Below are 21,058 nucleotides of genomic sequence, written 5' to 3'. Positions count from 1 at the left end.
CACTGAAATGAAAAACAAATAGCTTTTCAAACTTTTCAAAATGTTTCACTTTACTCATTCTTGCGATGAAGGCACTATGTTATGTACGAATAGAAGTTTAGGCCTGAGAATGAGAAATGTTCTTATTGACCATATAAGATTTTGAACTGATGAATATCTGATGAATATTTTATCTTCTATGGGAGAACAAGACTGGGAAAGTAAATTAAGAATAAGAGGCATTCATTGAAATGCAGATATTGTGAAGATATTACAAGTCATATCTTAAAAATATACGAGAGCATATAAACACATCTTCAAATCTAGTGGCGCATTTTGTTCCGAAAGAAATGGCTCGGTGTCCAACAGCAGCAACGATTTACCTACATGAAGCAGGGAATGTGATGGAGTCGTACAATTCAGACAGTGTCCAAAGAGACCAACTTTGGTCCAGTTTGGGGCCGGATAACGTTATTGTGTGATTCAACCCATGTTGTTGGAGAGCATTGAGAGGAGCAGGATTAACAGGTATTTGCAAATGCAACACCTGATGAAGGATAGTCAACATGGTGTTGTGCATGGGAAATCATTTCTAACAGTGTTCATTGCATTTTGTGTAGAAGTGACAAAAAAGATTGGTGATAGTAGTATGGTGGGGGCTGTCAGTATATACTTCACCGCGGCATTCAACAGGATTCCGAAAGGCAGACAAGTTATAAGGTTAGGTCATAAGTAGATCCAAGATAAGCTAGCCAAATGACTACAAAATTAGAGTGAAGATAGGAGACAGAGAGTGGTAGCGGACTGCTTTTCAGACTGGACGCCAATGACCAGTGATGTGCCACAAGGGCAGTGCTGAATCCGCTGCTTTGCATTATTTATATAAATGATTTGAATGCGAATATTTGCCTGTTTATTATGTTTACACATAACATTAAAATTGGAGGTGCAGTGGCCAGCAAAGTTTACTTCAGAGTACAATGGGACCTCGATTAGATGGGTCAATGGACCAAGGAGTGACAGATGAAGTTAAATTTAGGTAAACGTGAAGTGTTGCATTTTGGTAAGGTAAAATAGGACAGGACATACAGAATTAATGGTGGGAGTCTAGGGAGGTATTGTTGAACAAAACTGTGCAGGTTCATTGATCCTTGAAAATGGACTCGCAGGTAGACCGGGCTGTGAATGTGGGGTTTGGCATGCTTGCCTATATTGATCAGACCATTGAGTATGCGAGTTGGGAGATCACGGAGCGACTGGGCAGGATGTTGATGAGGCCAGATTTTGAATACTGTGTTCAGTTTTGAATACAGTTCACTCTGCTACAGGAAGGATGTTGTTAAACTTGAGAGGGTGCAGAAAAGATGTACAAGGATATTGCTGGGCATGGAGGGATTGAGCTATAGGGAGAGGCTGGACAGACTGGGGCTTGTTTACTATGGATCATCGGAGGCCGAGACGTTTATAAAATTATGAGAGGCATGGCTAGTCTGAATAGCCAAGGTCTTTTTCCCACGATAGGGGAGTCCAAAACTATAGGACAAAGGATTAAGCTGAGAGGAGAAATATAGTAAAGGGACAATATTTTCATCCAGACTGTGGATTTCATTTAATTTCGTTTCATCCAAATTTTCATCCAACATTTAAAAGGCATTTGGCTGTACATATTAATAGGGAGAATTGACAGGGATATGGGCCTAATGCTGACAAATGGGTTGAGATCAGATTGGGATGTCTCGTTTATTGGACAGGGTTCCCTGCTGTATGACACTGTAAGAGAGATGAGGAGAAATGCTAAAAAGGTCATTTGAGTGGTAATTCCCTTCCCTAGAGGTATGTGGTGCCTCTTTGTTCACATTTATTCAAACTGAGTTCATTAATATTTGACAGAGATTGAGTCATGGATAATGGAATACAGACAGGTAAGTTTGACTGAGACCACAGCCCGATATTCCCCAATCTTAGTGCCCATAGGAGCAGTTTCATAGTGCCGAATGACCTAATCATGTTCTTGAATGCGATGCTCCATTTTTCCATTCAGCCCCTCCAAACTGCTAGACAGGAGCAATTGGAGGCTACTTACTGCTATAACGTGGTGTAGAGAAAGAGGTAAGACAATTCAGAGATCTTTCAGTGGTCTAGCTCCCCTGAATCCCCTGAATCGAGAATTCCTGACATTCACTACCCTCTGGTAAAAACAATGACTGCAGATGCTGAAAATCAAATACTGGATTAGTGGTGCTGGAAGACCACAGCAGTTCAGGCAGCATCCAACGAGCAGCGAAATCAACGTTTCGGGCAAAAGCCCTTCATCAGGAAGGGCTTTTGCCCGAAACGTTGATTTCGCTGCTCGTTGGATGCTGCCTGAACTGCTGTGCTCTTCCAGCACCACTAATCCAGTATTCACTACCCTCTGTTTGAAGAAGCCATTACTCTGCTCATACGCAATGACCTATTGATATGCGCGATAGAGGTGAATACAAGAGCTTTGCTAAGAGCGACTGGCCCTGGTATCAGGGCAGTATTTAACTGAGGATAACATCAAGGAGCCTGAGCAAAATCGCAATTCATCAGAATCCATTGCAAACTCTTCGCTGTTTGGAGTTATTCAAAGCACATGGAAGATGTTTATCATCACTGGGCATCAATCATCTCAGCTGTGGGAAATCACTGCAGGAGATCCACAGTGTAGTTCTCTCAGCCACGGCATCTTCAGTTTGTCAGTAGGGAATCCCTGCATTGTGGAAGCAAGCCATTCAGCCCATTGAGTTCACACCGAACAGAAGTGGGGATATTCACTGTAAGTTACAAAATTTTCAGAACCCCTCGTCAACCCTCAGGTCCTAAAGTAGTATGTGTCCCTGTGCAACAAGACCTAGACAGTGTTCAAGCCTGTGCTCTTAAACTGTCGCTATTATTCATATAACAGCGCTGGCAGACATTTCGACAGTAAAAGAAGGAGTTCACTCTTACCATCAATCTGGATTCACAACAATGTGGGAAAGTCATTTAGCCCACCAAAACTATTGTGCAAAAAGAGAGACAACCCATTCAATCCCTCCTGCCTGTGACACAGGGCGACAAGCAGTCTGTCCAACACTCCACCTCACTTCCACAGGAGGAGAAAGAGACAATTTCACATTCGGAGTCATTTACAAAAGAACAGGAAAAGGTCTTTCAGCTTCTCAAGTCACTAACTCGGGAACAGGAAAGTGTCAGACATGGTCTAACATCACAAACAAATGGAGCAGGGAGTAAACAGATAAATTGCTCCACTTTGTTCCTCGTAGCTTTATTACTTATAATACATATGTATTATTTATCATGGTTTCCTGGGATTAGGAATGAAGACAATTTTTTACCAGTTTCAAAGGCATCTTCCATCGTTGAGAGAGCACAACCATCTTCTTTCTGGAAGTCAGAGTCTTGCGGGGAATGGCTAAATGTTTCAGAATGAAGGTATTATGGCTTCTGACGGGATTATGGACAATGCAACATTGAGTGCAGAGTCACACAGTAACTGTGCATGAAATTGTTCAGATTTCATTCCGAGCATGTAGCTCATTGTCAATCGACATGGGGTCTCTGCACAGGGACGTAAACTACTGGGAATCAAGCATCCTATAGAATGTATGGAATTTCCCACCTTATCAATGGATGTTTGAAACATAATGAGGATCCGTTCATAACCATCAAGTTTCAATTTCTATTCTCTCACAGCGTTGCAGATTAAACAGAAATTTCCTGCATTCTCTCCTTTAGGTAACATCATGTCAGGGTTCAGTCTGGTGAAACTCCTTTGCATTGTCTTGGTGACATGGAGATCATTATTTATAAAGTAGACTAAGCCTGTACACATTACCTAAATACTGGCTCAACAAAACACTACCATTGAGTAAGAACGAGTTACGTTGGTAATTTAATAATTTTCCATGACCGAACATATATCCTTTACAGCAATAATTGCTTCCTGCCCCGTAAGATTTCTGCTAGTGACTTATAATCCAGAACATCCAGGTCCTTTTCAACAACAGCCCTTCCCAACATCTCACCATTTTTTAAACCTAAATATCAATGATGGTATTTGTTGTTCATACCTGAATCACTTTTATCTCTTGTGAACAGCTATTGCACAAGAACTGATCCTTCTGATACCCCAGAAGCCTTCCGTCCAGGGAAAGAAAAACGTTACTCTGTTCATTTTGCTCATTATGCTATTTTTAACCCATATGGTGTATATTCGAACACACTACCTAACCATGAAGTCTAACATACTCCACGCATCTGCATTCAACCATGTCAAACTTCTTCTGAAATTTAAATTACGCCACTCCCACTGATTCTCAATTGTCAATGACACGTTGGACAGAGTCCACAAAATCCTCCAGGTTTATCAAATATCATTTCCCTTTACTTAATTTAGGCCAAATCTACCAAGTTATAACATTTTTCTCCAAGTGTCTCGTTGTCACATTCTTATAAAAAATCCAAAGTTTTCTCTCAGATGACATCAACCCATTTAGTTTTCTGTTTGCCTTCTCTGTCCTGTTTTAAATATTTAGGTTTACAAGACCTGCTGTCCAGTTCTCAGGATCCTTTCTATTATGTAACTAGCTTTGAAGAATCGTCAGTAATTTTTTCGCTAGCTCTACTGCCACCTCCTCAATACTCTGGGATGGGAACTCATCCAATGCAGAACCTTACTAACCTTTAATTCGATTAGATTTTCAAAACCATACTTTTCAATAATTACAGTTTCATGGAGTTGCTCATTTTCACCAGACCCTGTTCCCTAGTATAACTGGAAGTTTGCTTCTGTACCTTTTTCAGGGAGATGGACTGTATGTATTCCTCTCATGTGGCAGATGGCTTCTAACAACCAGTGAATTTTTCAGAGGACGGCACTTTGGAGATGATGAATATGTTAACAACGTCTGCCTGGAAAGTTCCAGAATATATTCAGTTCACTCCATGGTGAGTGTCAGTACAGTTCTGTCCCTGGTGTGAGGCTACAGATTATACTGATGAAAGGGAAACAGCTCAGTGACCACATCATTTTTGAAAGGTTCACATTTTACGTTTGGAATTGGTTCAGCTTAGAAAGATATTCCTGGAAATCGCATAGAGGATAGTACAGTGCCCAGTCCCTCCCCGTGTACAGAGCTTCCCTTCTGTATAGTCTCGGCTCCAATTGTTTCCCATGAACCCAAACACGCTGTTAATGCAACGTCCAGAGTGGGGTCACTAGACCCTTGGTCTGTCTGAATACATGCAGCAGCTGATAATACACACCAGAAAAAAATTCACAGAACCTGCCTTTACTATCTAATGACAGGTGCAAGTCAAATCATCACGCACACAGTGCACCCATTCCTGATATAAATAATATTATTTCCCAGTTGCTTTCAGTATCGATGTAGGGTCACTAGACTTGAAACTTTATCTGTTTTCAGAGGCTGCCATATTTGCTCAGATTCTCCAACATCTTCAGACACTGGAGAACTTTATTTCAAATCTCCAGCATCCACAGTTCTCTGGTTTACTTCACCTTTAATGTTGCTGTTTCACGGGATGTCAGCATCACAGGCCAGGGCAGCATTTGTTGTCCATCACAAACTGTCCTTGACTGTGAGTTCATTTGTCAAGACAATATTGAGCCTACCATGTGGTCGTGGGTCTGAAGTCAAACTTAGTTTCTTTATAAGTGAAAGTGAAATAATGAAAGAAATCCTGATGGTCTATCGTTGCCGTTATTAAAACGAGATTTCATTTCAATTTTTGTCATTCGAATTTAAGTTCTGTCATTGGCTGTGATAGGATTTGAAACAATGCCTTTATGGTTATTACCTGTGCCTCTCAATGACCCGTCCAGTGGCATTGTTACTCTGATATGGAGTCCCTTTTATGTAATAGCTGGAGAAGAAAGTCTTTCATCAAACATCTGTTTATCCTCGCCCCACTTTCCAGTACCTGGTCCTTATCCGTGCATGCTCTAGCTCCTCACGTTTTCAGCTAAATACTCCTGTAGTGTTTTGATGACCCTTAGCTTTACCACACGTTCAAATAGTGAGTTCCAGATAAACAACACTCTCAGGATGTAAACATTCTTCCTAAATCTTCTCTGAACATCCTATATCTATCGTTTTATCTATATCCCTGGTTATTAACCCTTCCCATAAGAATTTTATTCCTGTCACACAGATCTATCCCCTTTCTATGCACGTTAATCCAATCCTCTCTCAACTTTCTCCGCTGTCAGATAAAGAGCACCGCTCGAGCTCATCTATCTTTGCAGTGGAGAGTGTAGTGCTTTAAGAGCACAACATGTCAGGCAGCAACCGAAGAGCAGGAGAATCGATGTTTCGGGCATAAGCACTTCATCAGGAATGAGACGTTTGTGTCGGGGTTGAGGGAGGGGAATGGGAGTGGTGGTCAGGTAGCTGAGATAGCGATATGTGGATGAAGGTGAGGGAGAAGGTGATAGTTCAGAAGGGGGATTCTAGGCCGAGTCCAGAGAGTAGTGCCTAGTTAGAGGCTTTGGACTGGGATAATGTGGAGGGAGATGAAATGAGGAAGCTGTTGAAATATGCATTTATCCCGTGTGGTTGCAGGGTCTTAAGGTGGAATATGAGACGTTCTTCCTCTAGGCATTGGCTGGTAATGGAATGGTGGTGGCTTGTGCCCGAAGCACCGATTCTCTTCTCCTCAGATTCTGTCTAAAGTGCTGTGCTTTACCAGCACTACAGTCTCGACTCTGAGCTCCAGCACCTGCAGCCCTCACTTTCGCTTATCTTCGCAGGGGGAATGCTTGAGCTCAGGCACCATCTTGGTAAATCTCCTCTGACCATCCTCCCTTGCAAACACACGTTTTCTGAAGGCTGGCGTTCAGAACAGAACAAAGTTATCCAAAGAAAAGCAGAAATGTCGGAGCAAAATCAGTAGGTCTAGTTCATCTGGGGACAGATCTTCCAGCCAAACGATCCGCCTTTGGACCGAATGGTATGTGAAGGTGGGGAAGGAACGTGAAAGAAGGTGGACAGGGTCTAAAATGATTGAACTCCATGTTGGGCACTGAATATTGCAAGGTCTCTCAGTAGGAAATGATGTGCCGCTCTTCCAATTCGTGCTGTTCTATGTGGGAGCTCTGCAGCAGACCAAACTGAAATGGAGGCATGGGAACACAGTGGGATGTTGCATTGACAGGAACCTGGAAGTTCAGGATTCTTTTTTGCTTGCAGACAGAACGTAGGTGTACTTCCATTTGAAACTCGCTCTGCTTTTATCTCCCCAGTCTAGACGAGATCACATTGTGAGCTGGATATTCAGCTTGCTAATTTGAGTGCAGGGCAGATAAATCACGGGAACCTTTCACAGTGAGAAGAGCCATCGTAAACGGGCAGCATTACACCTTCTGGAATTACGTGGTATGCTGCCATATGGAGGAAGCAGCATTGAACGAGGGTGTACAGAGAGAAATTGTCCTGCATAGTGCCAGTATTCAGTTGTACGGGCTAGTGGGGAAAGGGTAGTAGAATGTATGTCTTCCTAAGCTTCCTGCTATAAGTAAACACCTCACAATGGAGCAAAACTGCCAAATGATTTTCATTCCAACACCGACACTAGGTATAGCTTACAGAAGTCACGTGTTTGCATTGTCACTGTCACTCTGTCTTCCCGGGAGCAGTAGGACTCCCCACGCTGATTCAGACAGCACAGTTCTTCCTGTGTCATGTCCCTCTTTAGAATGGAATGACAGGTATTAATAACCCGTACTTGGAATGCAGTATCTGTATTACTGAAGAACAATCGATTAACTATATTAACTCCTTTTCGAATCATTTGACCCGTAGCCTTGCATGCCTTGGCATCCCAAATTCCCATCTGACTCCTTCAGACAGTTATGTAGATCTCTCCCTCTCCGAATCTTACAGACACTGGGCTCCCCATTTCAACCACCCACTGGTCGAAAACGTTTTTCCACGTATTGACACTACTCTTTCCGCCTCTGACCTTAAATCAATGCGCCCCCCCCTCCCCGTGATCGAATATTCCATCAAAGTGAAACATGTATTTCAGTCTACGCTATCCATATCCCTCGGTATTTTGTACATCTTAATCATACCCCCCTCAATCTCCTCTGCTTAAAGAAAAACAACTCCAGTGTGTCCAATCTCTCTTCTTCAGCCCAGACAATATCCTGGCACATCTCTCACTGCCTCACAGCGCCTGAGACCCGGGTTCAATTCCCGCCTCAGGCGACTGACTGTGTGGAGTTTGCACGTTCTCCCCGTGTCTGCGTGGGTTTCCTCCAGGTGCTCCGGTTTCCTCCCACAGTCCAAAGATGTGCAGGCCAGGTGAATTGGCTATGCTAAATTGCCCATAGTGTTAGGTAAGGGGTAGATGTAGATGTAGGGGTATGGGTGGGCTACGCTTCGGCGGGGCGGTGTGGACTTGTTGGGCAGAAGGGCCTGTTTCCACACTGTAAGTAATCTAATCTAATCTAATCTAATCTAATCTAATCTCCCCTGCATCGTTTCCAGTGATATCCCATCCCTGCTATAATGTGAATTGCATAACTACACACAATAGTCTCGCGAGAGCCGAATGAACAAATGAAATAAATGATGCGGAAATCGACAGAAACTGATGTTTTTTTTTAATAAAGTTTCTTTTCCACAATGCCCTTTTCCTGAGCCTGATGTTTCAATAATCGCTGGTCCATGTCAGTATATGGTGCGACATGGGGATTGATCTCACAACCGCGTTATCGAAATGGATCAACTGGTTTGAAGGTCCTGATGGTGAGACTTAGGCATGGTCACCCAGCAACAGTGAGCGCAGCAACACCAACTTAACGGGGTCAATGTGAAAGTGATTGTAAGGGAAATGGGCGGGGGAACATAAAGGAGGTAAGCGATTGCAGGAGGGAGGGAATTCTCCAAGAATGGATGAGTCTGATATATATATACTCGTAGAGATATGAGAGAGAGAGAGATTTGAAGGAAAAAAATCATAATCTCTGAAAGTGCTTTCATCTAAAATCAACTAATTTCTTTCTGCATTTCTTCAGCATGAGTCGCAAGGAGTAAAATGCACTCGGATTGGAACGAGTTTACTGCGGCCACAATGCAGAATATTTTAATATTCAAACCATCACTGAGTCATGCAGAGACACGTGTTTAAAATCAGCAATGATTACAGTGAATGAGGGTATGTTACGAAGAGTAGCAGATGCACAACAGGAATATTAGGCAAGTGATAGCAGACATGTGGGAATTCAGAATCTGTAAATGCATTATCCCAGACGCTGTGTTGGTTCCATCGAGTACTGCATGTGGATGACTGAGTTTGATAGATTTCTACAAACAAAAAGGTTCAGGAGACTGTGAGGGATATTGGTGCAATGCATGTTTCAATAACAATGAGTTTTAAAGCGGTTAGAACATAGAACATAGAACAATACAGCACAGAACAGGCCCTTCGGCCCACGATGTTGTGCCGAACTTCTAACCTAGATTAAGCACCCATCCATGTACCTATCCAAATGCCGCTTAAAGGTCGCCAATGATTCTGACTCTACCACTCCCACGGGCAGCGCATTCCATGCCCCCACCACTCTCTGGGTAAAGAACCCACCCCTGACATCTCCCCTATACCTTCCACCCTTCACCTTAAATTTATGTCCCCTTGTAACACTCTGTTGTACCCGGGGAAAAAGTTTCTGACTGTCTACTCTATCTATTCCTCTGATCATCTTATAAACCTCTATCAAGTCACCCCTCATCCTTCGCCGTTCCAACGAGAAAAGGCCGAAAACTCTCAACCTATCCTCGTACGACCTATTCTCCATTCCAGGCAACATCCTGGTAAATCTTCTCTGCACCCTCTCCAAAGCTTCCACATCTTTCCTAAAGTGAGGCGACCAGAACTGCACACAGTACTCCAATTGTGGCCTAACCAAAGTCCTGTACAGCTGCAACATCACTTCACGACTCTTGAATTCAATCCCTCTGCTAATGAACGATAATACTCCATAGGCCTTCTTACAAACTCTATCCACCTGAGTGGCAACCTTCAAAGATCTATGTACATAGACCCCAAGATCCCTCTGTTCCTCCACCTGACTAAGAATCCTACCATTAACCCTGTATTCCGCGTTCTTATTTGTTCTTCCAAAATGTACAACCTCACACTTGGCAGGGTTGAACTCCATCTGCCACTCCTCAGCCCAGCTCTGCATCATATCTAAGTCCCTCTGCAGCCAACAACAGCCCTCCTCACTGTCCACAACTCCACCTATCTTCGTATCATCTGCAAATTTACTGACCCACCCTTCGACTCCCTCATCTAAGTCATTAATAAAAATTACAAACAGCAGAGGACCCAGAACTGATCCCTGCGGGACTCCACTTGTAACTGGGCTCCAGGCTGAATATTTACCATCTACCACCACTCTCTGCCTTCGACCAGTTAGCCAGTTTTCTATCCAATTGGCCAAATTTCCCTCTATCCCATGCCTCCTGACTTTCTGCATAAGCCTACCATGGGGAACCTTATCAAATGCCTTACTAAAATCCATGTACACTACATCCACTGCTCTACCCTCATCCACATGCTTGGTCACCTCCTCGAAGAATTCAATAAGACTTGTAAGGCAAGACCTACCCTTCACAAATCCATGCTGGCTGTCCCTAATCAAGCAGTGTCTTTCCAGATACTCGTAAATCCTATCCCTCAGTACCCTTTCCATTACTTTGCCTACCACAGAAGTAAGACTAACCAACTTCCCCAAACAAGGAAATATACATTGCTGCAGCCAGTCACATGATGCCAGTTCCGAGAACCGGAAATCAGACAAACTTCGTGGCGCAGCCTCAAATACCAAACCGGAAATGGGGTGGTAATGAGTACCTGAAGCTATTCTGTGGCACCAGTGACATGATTGGTAAAGGCACGGTCATACAGTCATAGAGATGTCCAGCATGGAAACAGACTCTTCGGTCCAACCCGTTCATGCCAACCAGATATCCCAACCCAACCTAGTCCCACCTGCCAGCACCCTGCCGATATCCATCGAAATCCTTCCTATTCATATACCCATATACCCATCCAAATGCCGATGAAATGTAGCAATTGTACCAGCCTTTATCACTTCCTGTGGCAGCTTATTCCATACATGCACCACCCTCTGTATGAAAACGCTACCGGTTAGGTCTTTTTTATATCTTTCCCTTCTCAACCTAAATCTATGCCCTCTAGATCTGGGTTCCCCGAACCCAGGGAAAAGACTTTGGCTATTTATCCAAGCGCATGAAATGCTGAGGCTGGAAATGTTCTGTTCAAAGACGGGGTGGAAGGGCATATTGGTTTCAATTTATGGTAGTATTAAGATTCAGCAGCAGCATTAACCCGCACTGAGGATTGGCTGAGAGGAAGCGTGCTGGAACCTAAAATGAGAGGTCGATGTATTTAAAGCATTCTAAGAGAATTCCCTTAACAGAGCGATATTTTGTTACTTTGACAGTAAGAACTGCTTTTGCTCACATCATCTCCACATCAATCTCTTGCTCCAGTAATCACTCCAATCCAGCGTAGATTGCTTCCATTCCAACACAGAAACGCGTCGTATTCTCCTCCATCTGGGATAATCTGAATTGGCAATATTATTCTTCGAATGGAGAAATAAAGCAGGGACTTGTTAGTGCAACTGCGATCTATTGGGCTAGTAATCTTTGGAGACTGGAACGTGGCAGCGGCTGTTATTTAAATTCGATCAAAAAAATCTGGAAAATAAACTCAATCTCAGGAACAGAGGCAATAACTTTCTATTTCTGAAAACTCATTCATTCATGTCCATTTGAAAGGGAAATCTGCCGACCGTAACGAGTGCAGTCAACATGTGATTCCAGACCCACAACAATGTGGTTCACCCATGAATGCCCTCTGACTCAGTTCAAGGAGAACTAAGAATGAACAAATGCCCCTCAGACCAATGATAACAACATTCCGTGGGAGAATAAGGAAGAATAAAAATACATGGACAACGGGGAAAATGGAAATCGTGTCTGTGTGGATTCGAATTCAACTGATTATCAAACTAAATAGACACAAGGATACCCGCAACGCCAAGATGTTAGAGCCATGGGGTGACTGCAGGACGGAATTCAATTACCCACTGAGGTGTAAACTCACTTGCTCAGTCACAGTGCGCACAGGTCATTCACCACACCCATACATGAGAAGTGATCCCTCAGGAGACCAACGGACAGAGTCACCAGCAAGTTTACAAATGACAGCAAGTGTTCGATTCTGCTGTGATTGCAGCTGCTAATACCACCCCAGCAATGAACCATGCTTGAATGCGTGTTTCCAGTGGAGTTCAACTGTTTTCTGATGTCGACCAATGATTTAGACTTAGTTGTAGGATACATGATTCAGAAAGTTGATGATGATGCAACAATTGTCGTGAAGTTGACTATGACGAAGAAGGTCAGAGACTTCAGGGATGTATTAATCAGATAGAAAGGAAAAAATGGCGAATGCAATTGAATCCAGACCAATGAGTGTTAACGAAACTGGGGAGAAGAAACAATATCAGTGAGTATTCTGTGTGGTGTAGACGGACAAAGAGATCATTGAGTAGACATTAATGATCGCTGAACATCAATGGACAGGGGAATCAGTTGGATGGAAGTGTGTACTGTAGATGCTGGAGATCAGCAACAAGATTAGAGTGGGGCTGAGGAAGCACATCAGGTCAGGCAGCATCAGAGAAAATAAAAGTGACGTTTTGGGCAAAAGGCCTTCATCAGGAATAAGACTGGGAGCAGCGAAGTTGACAGATAAATGGGAGGGGTGTGGCTTGGGAGAATTTAGCTAAGAGTGCAATAGGTGGATGGAGGTGGGGTAAGAGTGTTAGGTCGGAGACGAGGGTGGAGCGGATAGGTGGGATGTAAGATAGACAGGTGGGACAGGTCAGTAGGACGGTGCCAAGCTGGAAGTTTGGAACTCGGGTAAGGTTTGGGGGGAGGGGAAGTGAGGAAACTGGTGAAGTCCACATTGATGCCATGGGGTTGAATGTGATGAGGTAGAAAATGAGATATTCTTCCTCCAGTCGTTGGGTGGTGAAGGAGTGGCATTGGAGGAGGCCCAGGATCTGCATGTCCTCGGGCGAGTGGCGGAGGGGAAGTTTAAGTGTTCAGTCACGGGACGTTGGGGCTAATTGTTGCCAGTTTCCTGGAGATGTTCTTTGAAGTGCTCTTCGAGATGGTGTCCGGTGGCCCCACTGTAGAGAAGATTGCATCAGGAGCAACGGATGCATGTGGAAGGCTTCCTTGGGGCATTGGGCAGAGATGGGGGTGTGTGGGCGCAGCATTTGCAATTCCTGTGGTGGCAGAGGAAGGTGCTGGGAGGGGATGGTGGGCCAATGGACTGCGTGGACTTGACGAGGTAGTTTTGGAGGTAACGGACTTTTTGGGAAGTGGATAGTGCTGGGGAAGGAAAACAATCCCTGGAGGTCAGTGTTACTGATATTTTTTACAAACCCACTGACTGCCACAGCTATCTGGATTGCACCTCCTCCATCCCATCTCCTGTACAAATGCTATCCTATGTTCCCAACTCGTCCGCCTCTGGCACATCAGCTCCCAGAGGAACAGTTCCACCACAGAACACACCAGATTCCCTCCTTCTTTAAAGACTGGAATAACCCTCCCGTGTATTTGAAGATGCCTTCTAACGCATTTCATCCATGCCCCGCACATCCATTCATGAACTCCACACCTCCAAACACAACAACAACAGAAAAAGGACAGAGGAAGGTCTTCACTTTCCATTCCACCAACCTCCGCATAAATCATATCATCTGCCGACATTTTCGCCCCCTCTAAATTGACCCCACCAACAGGGATATATTTCCCTCCCCAAATCTATTCGCTTTCCTCAAAGACCTTTCCCTCCGCGACGACCTAGTCCTGTCCACACCCTCTAATGACCCACCATTCCCTCCCGGCACCTCCCTCTGCCACGGCAAGAATTGCAAAACCTGCACCCACATCGTCACCCTCACTTCTGTCCAAGGCTCCAATGGTGCCTTCCATTTCTATCAAATGTTCATTTGCACTTCTACACATGTCATTTGTTGTATCTGCTGCTCCAGACGCGGTCACCTCTGAACTGGGGAGACTGGATGTCTTCTGAAAGAGCACTTCAGAGAACATTCCCCGGACACCTGCAAGAATCAACTCGACTGAAACATGGCCAAACATTTAAACTCCCCCTCCCACTCTCCCGAGGATATCCAGGTCCTGGACCACCTCCATCGTCACTCCCTCACCACCCGCCACCTGGAGGAAGAATGCCTCATCTTCTTCCTTGGGACACTTCATCCCTGTGGCATCAATGTGAACTTCAACAGTTTCCTCATTTCACTACCCCATCTTACTCCAGCTCTAACCTTTCATCTCAGCACCGTCCACCTGACCTGTCCCACCTGTGTATTTTCATTCCCACCTATCCACGCCACCTTCCCCTCTGACATATCAACTTTACCCCCACCTCCATCCAACTACTGCACTCTCAACTGCCTTCTCCCCCGACCCCCTTTCCATTTATCTCTCCAATCCAGAGGCTCCAAGTCTCATTCCTAATGAAGGATTTTTGCCTGAAACGTAGATTTTTCCTCAGATGCTACCGGATCAGTTGTGCTTCTCCAGCACCACTGTCATCTTGAGGGGAATCAGCTGATTGAGAGGGTTTTGGGATATTTTCTGTTGTTGACCACAGGCTGTGGATGATAGCAGAACTTTAGCAATCATCAGCTGAGGGAATAGCTAAATGACTGAGCACAAGTCTGGTCACTGCATTAATCAACATTTATTTAATTTTAAGATAAAAGATGGAAGGCTGAAGTATGCAACTTGGCCCATCAAGACTGCTTCATCACTCAATGAGTTTATCACTGATTCCGTTCCATGTCACGGTTCAATGGGCGTTGGAGGGGAACTTGCAAATCGTGGCGGTTCATTGCATCTTCCAACCTTGTCCTAATAGTCAGTACAGCTGTTCAGCTTTGAAGGTTCTGTCAAAGAAGCCCGGATGAATATTTCGTGCACTCTGCTGCAGTTGTGCCTTAACGGTGAAGGGAATAAACATTCAGGTATTGAATAGGGTACAATCAAGTGACTGTATTGTCGTGGATGGTGTCCAGTTCCTTAAGTGTTATTGAAGTTACGTCCATCTACGCAAATGGAGAGAGTTCTGTTCCACATCTCATTTGTGCCTTGCAAACAGCGTAGGATTCACGGAGCAATGAGTTGTGTTTATAATCAAAAACTGTCTACAAACGGACATGTTTTTGTGATCAAAATTTTTATATAGCCAGTCTCAATCCGTTTTTCCTAAATACTAGCTCCGTTGACTAAATATTAAGGGGGATTAGATTACAGTAAAGTAATTGAATGTCAATGTGATATGAATAGATTCTTATTTGTAAGTGTTATCATTACTCTATTTCGTCCTTGTGTGGACCAATCTAATTCCAATCGCTATCAGATTTCAAGTTCCAATTCCCGTCTGTGTTTGAAATTTCAAACGTTGCCTCACAGAAATTTCTTCACCTACCTTAATAATATGTAAGGACGCTGCAGGGGACAGCAGAGATTTACGAGGATGTTGCCAACAATGAAGAAAATGGAGCTACGTGGCATGATTGGTTAGGCTGGGATTATTCTCCTTGAAACAAAGGAGGCGTAGGGGAACTCTATAATCATATAATAACATTTAGAAACGTTCAATATTCATTGGATTTTGACATAGGAAAATACGGGCAGGTAGTTTACCCTCTGGTATGAGAAGACAACCAGAGGACATGAAGTCAGAATTAGATATTGCCTATTTAATTCAGAAATGAGAAGGAATTTCTTTGATAAGGGGCCAGTGAATCAGTGGAACTTCTTACCGAAACTGGTGTTGAGGATGAGTTGTGCATTTTCAAACTGTACCAGACAGATATTTAATCAGAAAGACGATGAAGCTTTGTCGAGGCAATGCAGGAGAATGGATTTGAGGATTGTCAGATCAGCCATGAGTTCGTTGAATGGTGGAGCAGACTCGATGGTCTGAATGGCTGACTTCTAATCCTGCGTCATTTGGTCTAACGCCTTATTTTACTGATAAGTTTAGAATTCTGAGAGGTTGGGATTAAGTGATATAAAAGCTTTCTCAAACTGATCAGACAGATCAAGAACTAGGCGCACAAGCTCATGAACAAGAAATGTGCTGTGGCCTGGAGACAACGCGTGGCACTGGGCACACCACAGATGGGTATGTGCAGAAGCTGTGATTGCTAAAGAAAACTGGTGGATCTAATGTTGTTGGCAACTTGGTGATCACGCTGAATGATGGATCGCGGTATGATTCACACAGCAAACGGTCGTGAAAGAATGAAAGATTCGTTTCTGCACTTCCAATTCCAAATGACTGTTTAAAATACTGATCAGAACGATGTGTGGAGTGTTACATTAAAATTCACAATTCCACTGGATAAACTATTGCACCCGATCTCTCCTTATTTGTTTCACTTTCATTTGATGCAAATTCATAGAAAGTCAAGATGGAATGAAAGGAGGAAAGAGACGTTGCACTCCTTCTCATTATCCCAAGTCAACTTACAACAGAAACAAATTGCTTAATTACAACTTTGATGAGGTATCGATTTATCACAAATCTCCGGTGCAACGAAGGACAAGAGCAAGATTCTCCATCCAATGTATCCTAAAGATGCGAGGCACAAAGGGAAACCACAGCTGCTTATGATGGAAGTAACAGCCAGAATAGGATTCAAGTCCACACATGCGCAATGACAGAGCAAGCCGTCGTGTTAAACTCTGGGCCACTTAAGTCCATGGCACAGGGGAGGGGGGGTTGGTGGTGGTCGCATATGAACATATCAAGATTACATATGGTATATGGTGCACCTAGGGGATAAAAAAATTCCCTGAGCGGAATCGAATCCACACCATTATGTTTCTGCTTTCAGCGGAATAATAATTCCAGCAAATTTCAAAAAATTGACCTTGTCCTTGAAAGAAATACCTTGTCCTTGATTCATTCCGAGTCGTAACTGTCTCAGAATGATCGAGCAAACATGAAATTCCCGTCACATTCACACGCTCATTTAGTCTTGATGCATAATTTCTTCAGACAGTTTCTCTCTCACATGAAGACGTACATATGGAGAGAGAAGTGAAGGTGATGTTTTAGCTCGATGGTCTTTCTCATATGGCTGAACCTGAACTGGGTAAATTTCCCGGAAATGCAGTTTTGTTCGATTCATTTTATTAATTTTGCTGCAACTTCACTCTGGTCATTGCAGTGATCGGAAGTGAATTGGATTTATATCATTGGAACGTTTAATGTTGCATTCAATTTTGCTCCGAATTTATTTCAGCTTAAAGAAAATACTGATGAGAAAAACAAAAGATTAAACTACAAAACAAGATGCCAGTTTTGATGCTCAGTTACTTTGACAGATTTCGGTGGGTATCAAATGAACCCACATCATGGCGATTGCCCTCCCATAATTAAGGCATGGGATTTAAGCAGGAAATCGATCTCCAAGAGACGGGTCACTTCCTATTCATTATGGAATATCTTTGCTTGACAATATACAAAATCTGCTCAGTTCCATTTATAATGCTTCATGTCGAATTTAATAGGAATCTTTCAAAACTCTGAGGTTTTTTTTGCTGAATCTTAATCAGCTGCATATGTTTCCGATATTTCTTTACATCTAAAGTCGTCCAAATTAGACATTGTTTCCTCGAAGCTTCTACCCCCCCGCCCCCCCAACGCCACTTTTGCACTTTTACCTGGCCACAGGCTGTCTCTCTCCTGGTGAAACTCACTGCTTCTGTTTCTCTAAATGTGCCTTTCCAAATATTTTGGAAACGGATTCTCTGAGTGACAGCAATTCTGCTCCCATCATTTCTTTGTCCTACATCGATGGTTTTGCAGAAATATACAAACTTGAAAGAGTGCATTTGCCACATATTTACTCTCCGAAACCTCAATAACTGTGGAAAACCTGCATTCGGTTTTCCTTGGTTCAGTGTCAAATTTTCCAACACACAAATAAATAAAATTCCATCCCCACTAAACGCCGTCAGCATCATCTCTAATGTCTTAGCAGCCCAGTAAACGCTGGCACTGTCCTCTCTGATAGAATCACAGATTCCCTACAAGGCAGAAAGTACAATTCAGTCAATCGGGTCTGTAGGGAGAATCTGAACAGCATCTTAACCAGACCTCGCTCCCTTCTCAATCCCTCCAGGCCTCTGGCTTGTGATTTCAAATAAACCTACTCGATTAAAACCTGGGATCGTGTGACTGCTAACCTTATCACTGCGTTACCCATGGCTAATTCACTTAACTTACTGAATTCACTCTCTGGACACATCAGCGCAATTTAACATGGCCAATCCACCTAACCTACAGACTTAAGAGCAGTGTGAACCATTGAGCAAATGTGCCACCACATTGAACACTATCTGTATCACACTGGCTTTACACACTGGCAACTCCACCTAGTGAAAGCAAGCTGCGCCCACCAACCCGAATGCAATGCATCGAAACGCGGTTCTATGCTGTACAACGTCAGTAGTTCTGCTGGAAATGTTTCTGCAGGAAATGTTTCTGCACGCAGATCTGAATGGGTTTACTCTGTTTTCTTCCTCAGATTCCTGCTTTAAATAAACATATCAGTCATGAACAACTCTATATAATGGTTTTCATTGCAACACAAACACAATGTGCAGTTTGCTGAAGTACGTGTTTGCACTTTCACTGACACTCTGTCTCACCGGGAGCTGCAGTCCTTCCCCAAATGATTCAGACAGAACTATCCTTCCTGTGACATGTCCCATCGAGAATGGAAGGCTAGCCATGAATAACCTTCACTGGGGAACAGAACGACAGGTTTAAAACATTTACGATGCCCCCAGCAGATTATTGAGCCCTGTGACAGGCGGGGACACTAACCACAATACTGTGGAGGACAATAACATCAAAGGAGGCCCTTCAGCCTGCTGTGGCCGTACTTGTCAAACACAACTGCTTAACGACCTGAATCAAGTTTTCCATCGTTTAGCCAATGATCTTACATGTTTTGACATCGCAAATCTACATCTCAATTTTTTTTTTCAGGTAAGAATGATTTCTGCCTCTGACCATTTCCGCAAATCTACTCAAACCTTTCAGCCTTTTCCCGAAATCTCTTGGCCCCAGTGTTCGATCCCTCCATCAATAACAAAAGCTTCTTTCAGTCTATCCTATCCATATCCCTCAGTATTTAGTCCATCTCAGTCATGTCTTCTCCAATCTCCTCTGCTCGGCGTCAAACAACCCCAGTCTGTCCAATCTCTCCTCACAACTGAAACTCTTAAGCCCAGACAATATCCCAGTAAATCTCTCCTGCAACATTCCCAGTGCGATCACATCCATGCAGTCCTCTGAATTGCAGAACTGCACACAGTAATCTCGCTAGTGCCGAATGAACTGTTTTTTTTCTATTCTGTGACAGTATGAGGGCGTCGGTGGCTCGGCAATATTGATTGCTATCCCTAATTGCACAGCAGGCAGTTGAGACTCAACCGACTTGTAATGAGTCTGGAGTGACATGGAGGCCCGAGCAGGTAAGAATGGCAGTTTTATTCCTTAAATGACGTCAGATGGTTTTGTTCTTTTCAACAATTGAACATGGATATATAGGAGTTTTAAGATTCGTAATTCCAGATATTTATTGAATCCCAATTCTACCACCTAGCATGGTCGGAGTCAAACCCAGGTCCCTGGTGTCTGAATTAACAGTCCAGTGTTCAGTGGTAATAGCGCTTGGCCATTGCAGAAAAGCAGTGAAACTGATCTTATCCAATTAAGTCGCTTTTCCCCGGTACTGTTCTGTGCCATTTTCCTGAGCTTGACCCCACCCCCCCACCCCCCAATAATATCTGGTCCATATCAGTAAAAGCTGCTACATGAGTATTGATCTCACAACAGTGGTAACCAAATGGATCAAATGGTCTGCAGGTCCCGATGGTGGGTTTGGGGCATGTTCACCCAGCAACAGTGACCCCAGCCACACAGACTGATCGATATCAATGTGAGAGTCTGCATTAGATTCTGCAATGCCTTAGTGAAATAGGAAATGACTGAGCAAACACATGATGAAAGAGCAGTGCTCCGAAAGCTAGTGCTTCAATTAAACCTGTAAGACCATAACCTAGTGTTGGGTCATTTTTAACTTTGTATTCCATAGTCCAACACTGGCATCTCCAAATTAATGAAATGGGGGTATGGGATGGACAGTTCGGTTAGTGATCGGAGGAGGGAAGAAATCTCTGAGAACTGGTGGATTTGAATTCTGATATATGAAACACAGAGATGTGAGCGAGCAAAACTTGATGGAAAAATAACATCACCTTGGAGAAAATCAAAACTTTAAATCAACTGATTCCATTGTGTTTCACAAAAGATTGGGACACCGCACCATTACTGCGTGACTCGGATTCGAGCCGAAGTTGCTGTGACAACAACACAGAGTACTAACCACTGTACGATCACGGCACCCCACAGACGAACAGACGAGTAATGAAACGCAGGCAATAAGTACAGTATCATAGGAAATATTAAGCAGAGCACCAAATGAACAATATCAGTGGTTAGCGAACAGTGGCAGATATGTGGGAACTCAGAATGGGCTGACCGTTTAATATCGATTCCCCTCGTGCCTGTGGTGATTCCATCATTAATGTGTTGAAGGCTGAGATAAACAGATTTCTCCAAAACATCAAAGACTCCGGGGACAGTGCAGCTTTTCTTACCTGCACATCCACCAATATCATTTATTGTATCCATTGCTCCCGGTGCAGTCTCCTGTACATTGGGGAGACTGGGCGCCTCCCAGCAGAGCGCTTTAGGGAACATCTCTAGGACACCCGCACCAATCAACCACACTGCCCCGTGGCCCAACATTTCAACTCTCCCTCCCACTCTACCGAAGACATGGTGGTCCTGGGCCTTC

This window comes from Chiloscyllium punctatum, chromosome 18, assembly GCF_047496795.1.
Source record: "Chiloscyllium punctatum isolate Juve2018m chromosome 18, sChiPun1.3, whole genome shotgun sequence".
Taxonomy (NCBI): Eukaryota; Metazoa; Chordata; class Chondrichthyes; order Orectolobiformes; family Hemiscylliidae; genus Chiloscyllium; species Chiloscyllium punctatum.
The sequence above is the reverse complement of the archived record's forward strand: the minus strand, read 5'-3'. Positions refer to the sequence as shown.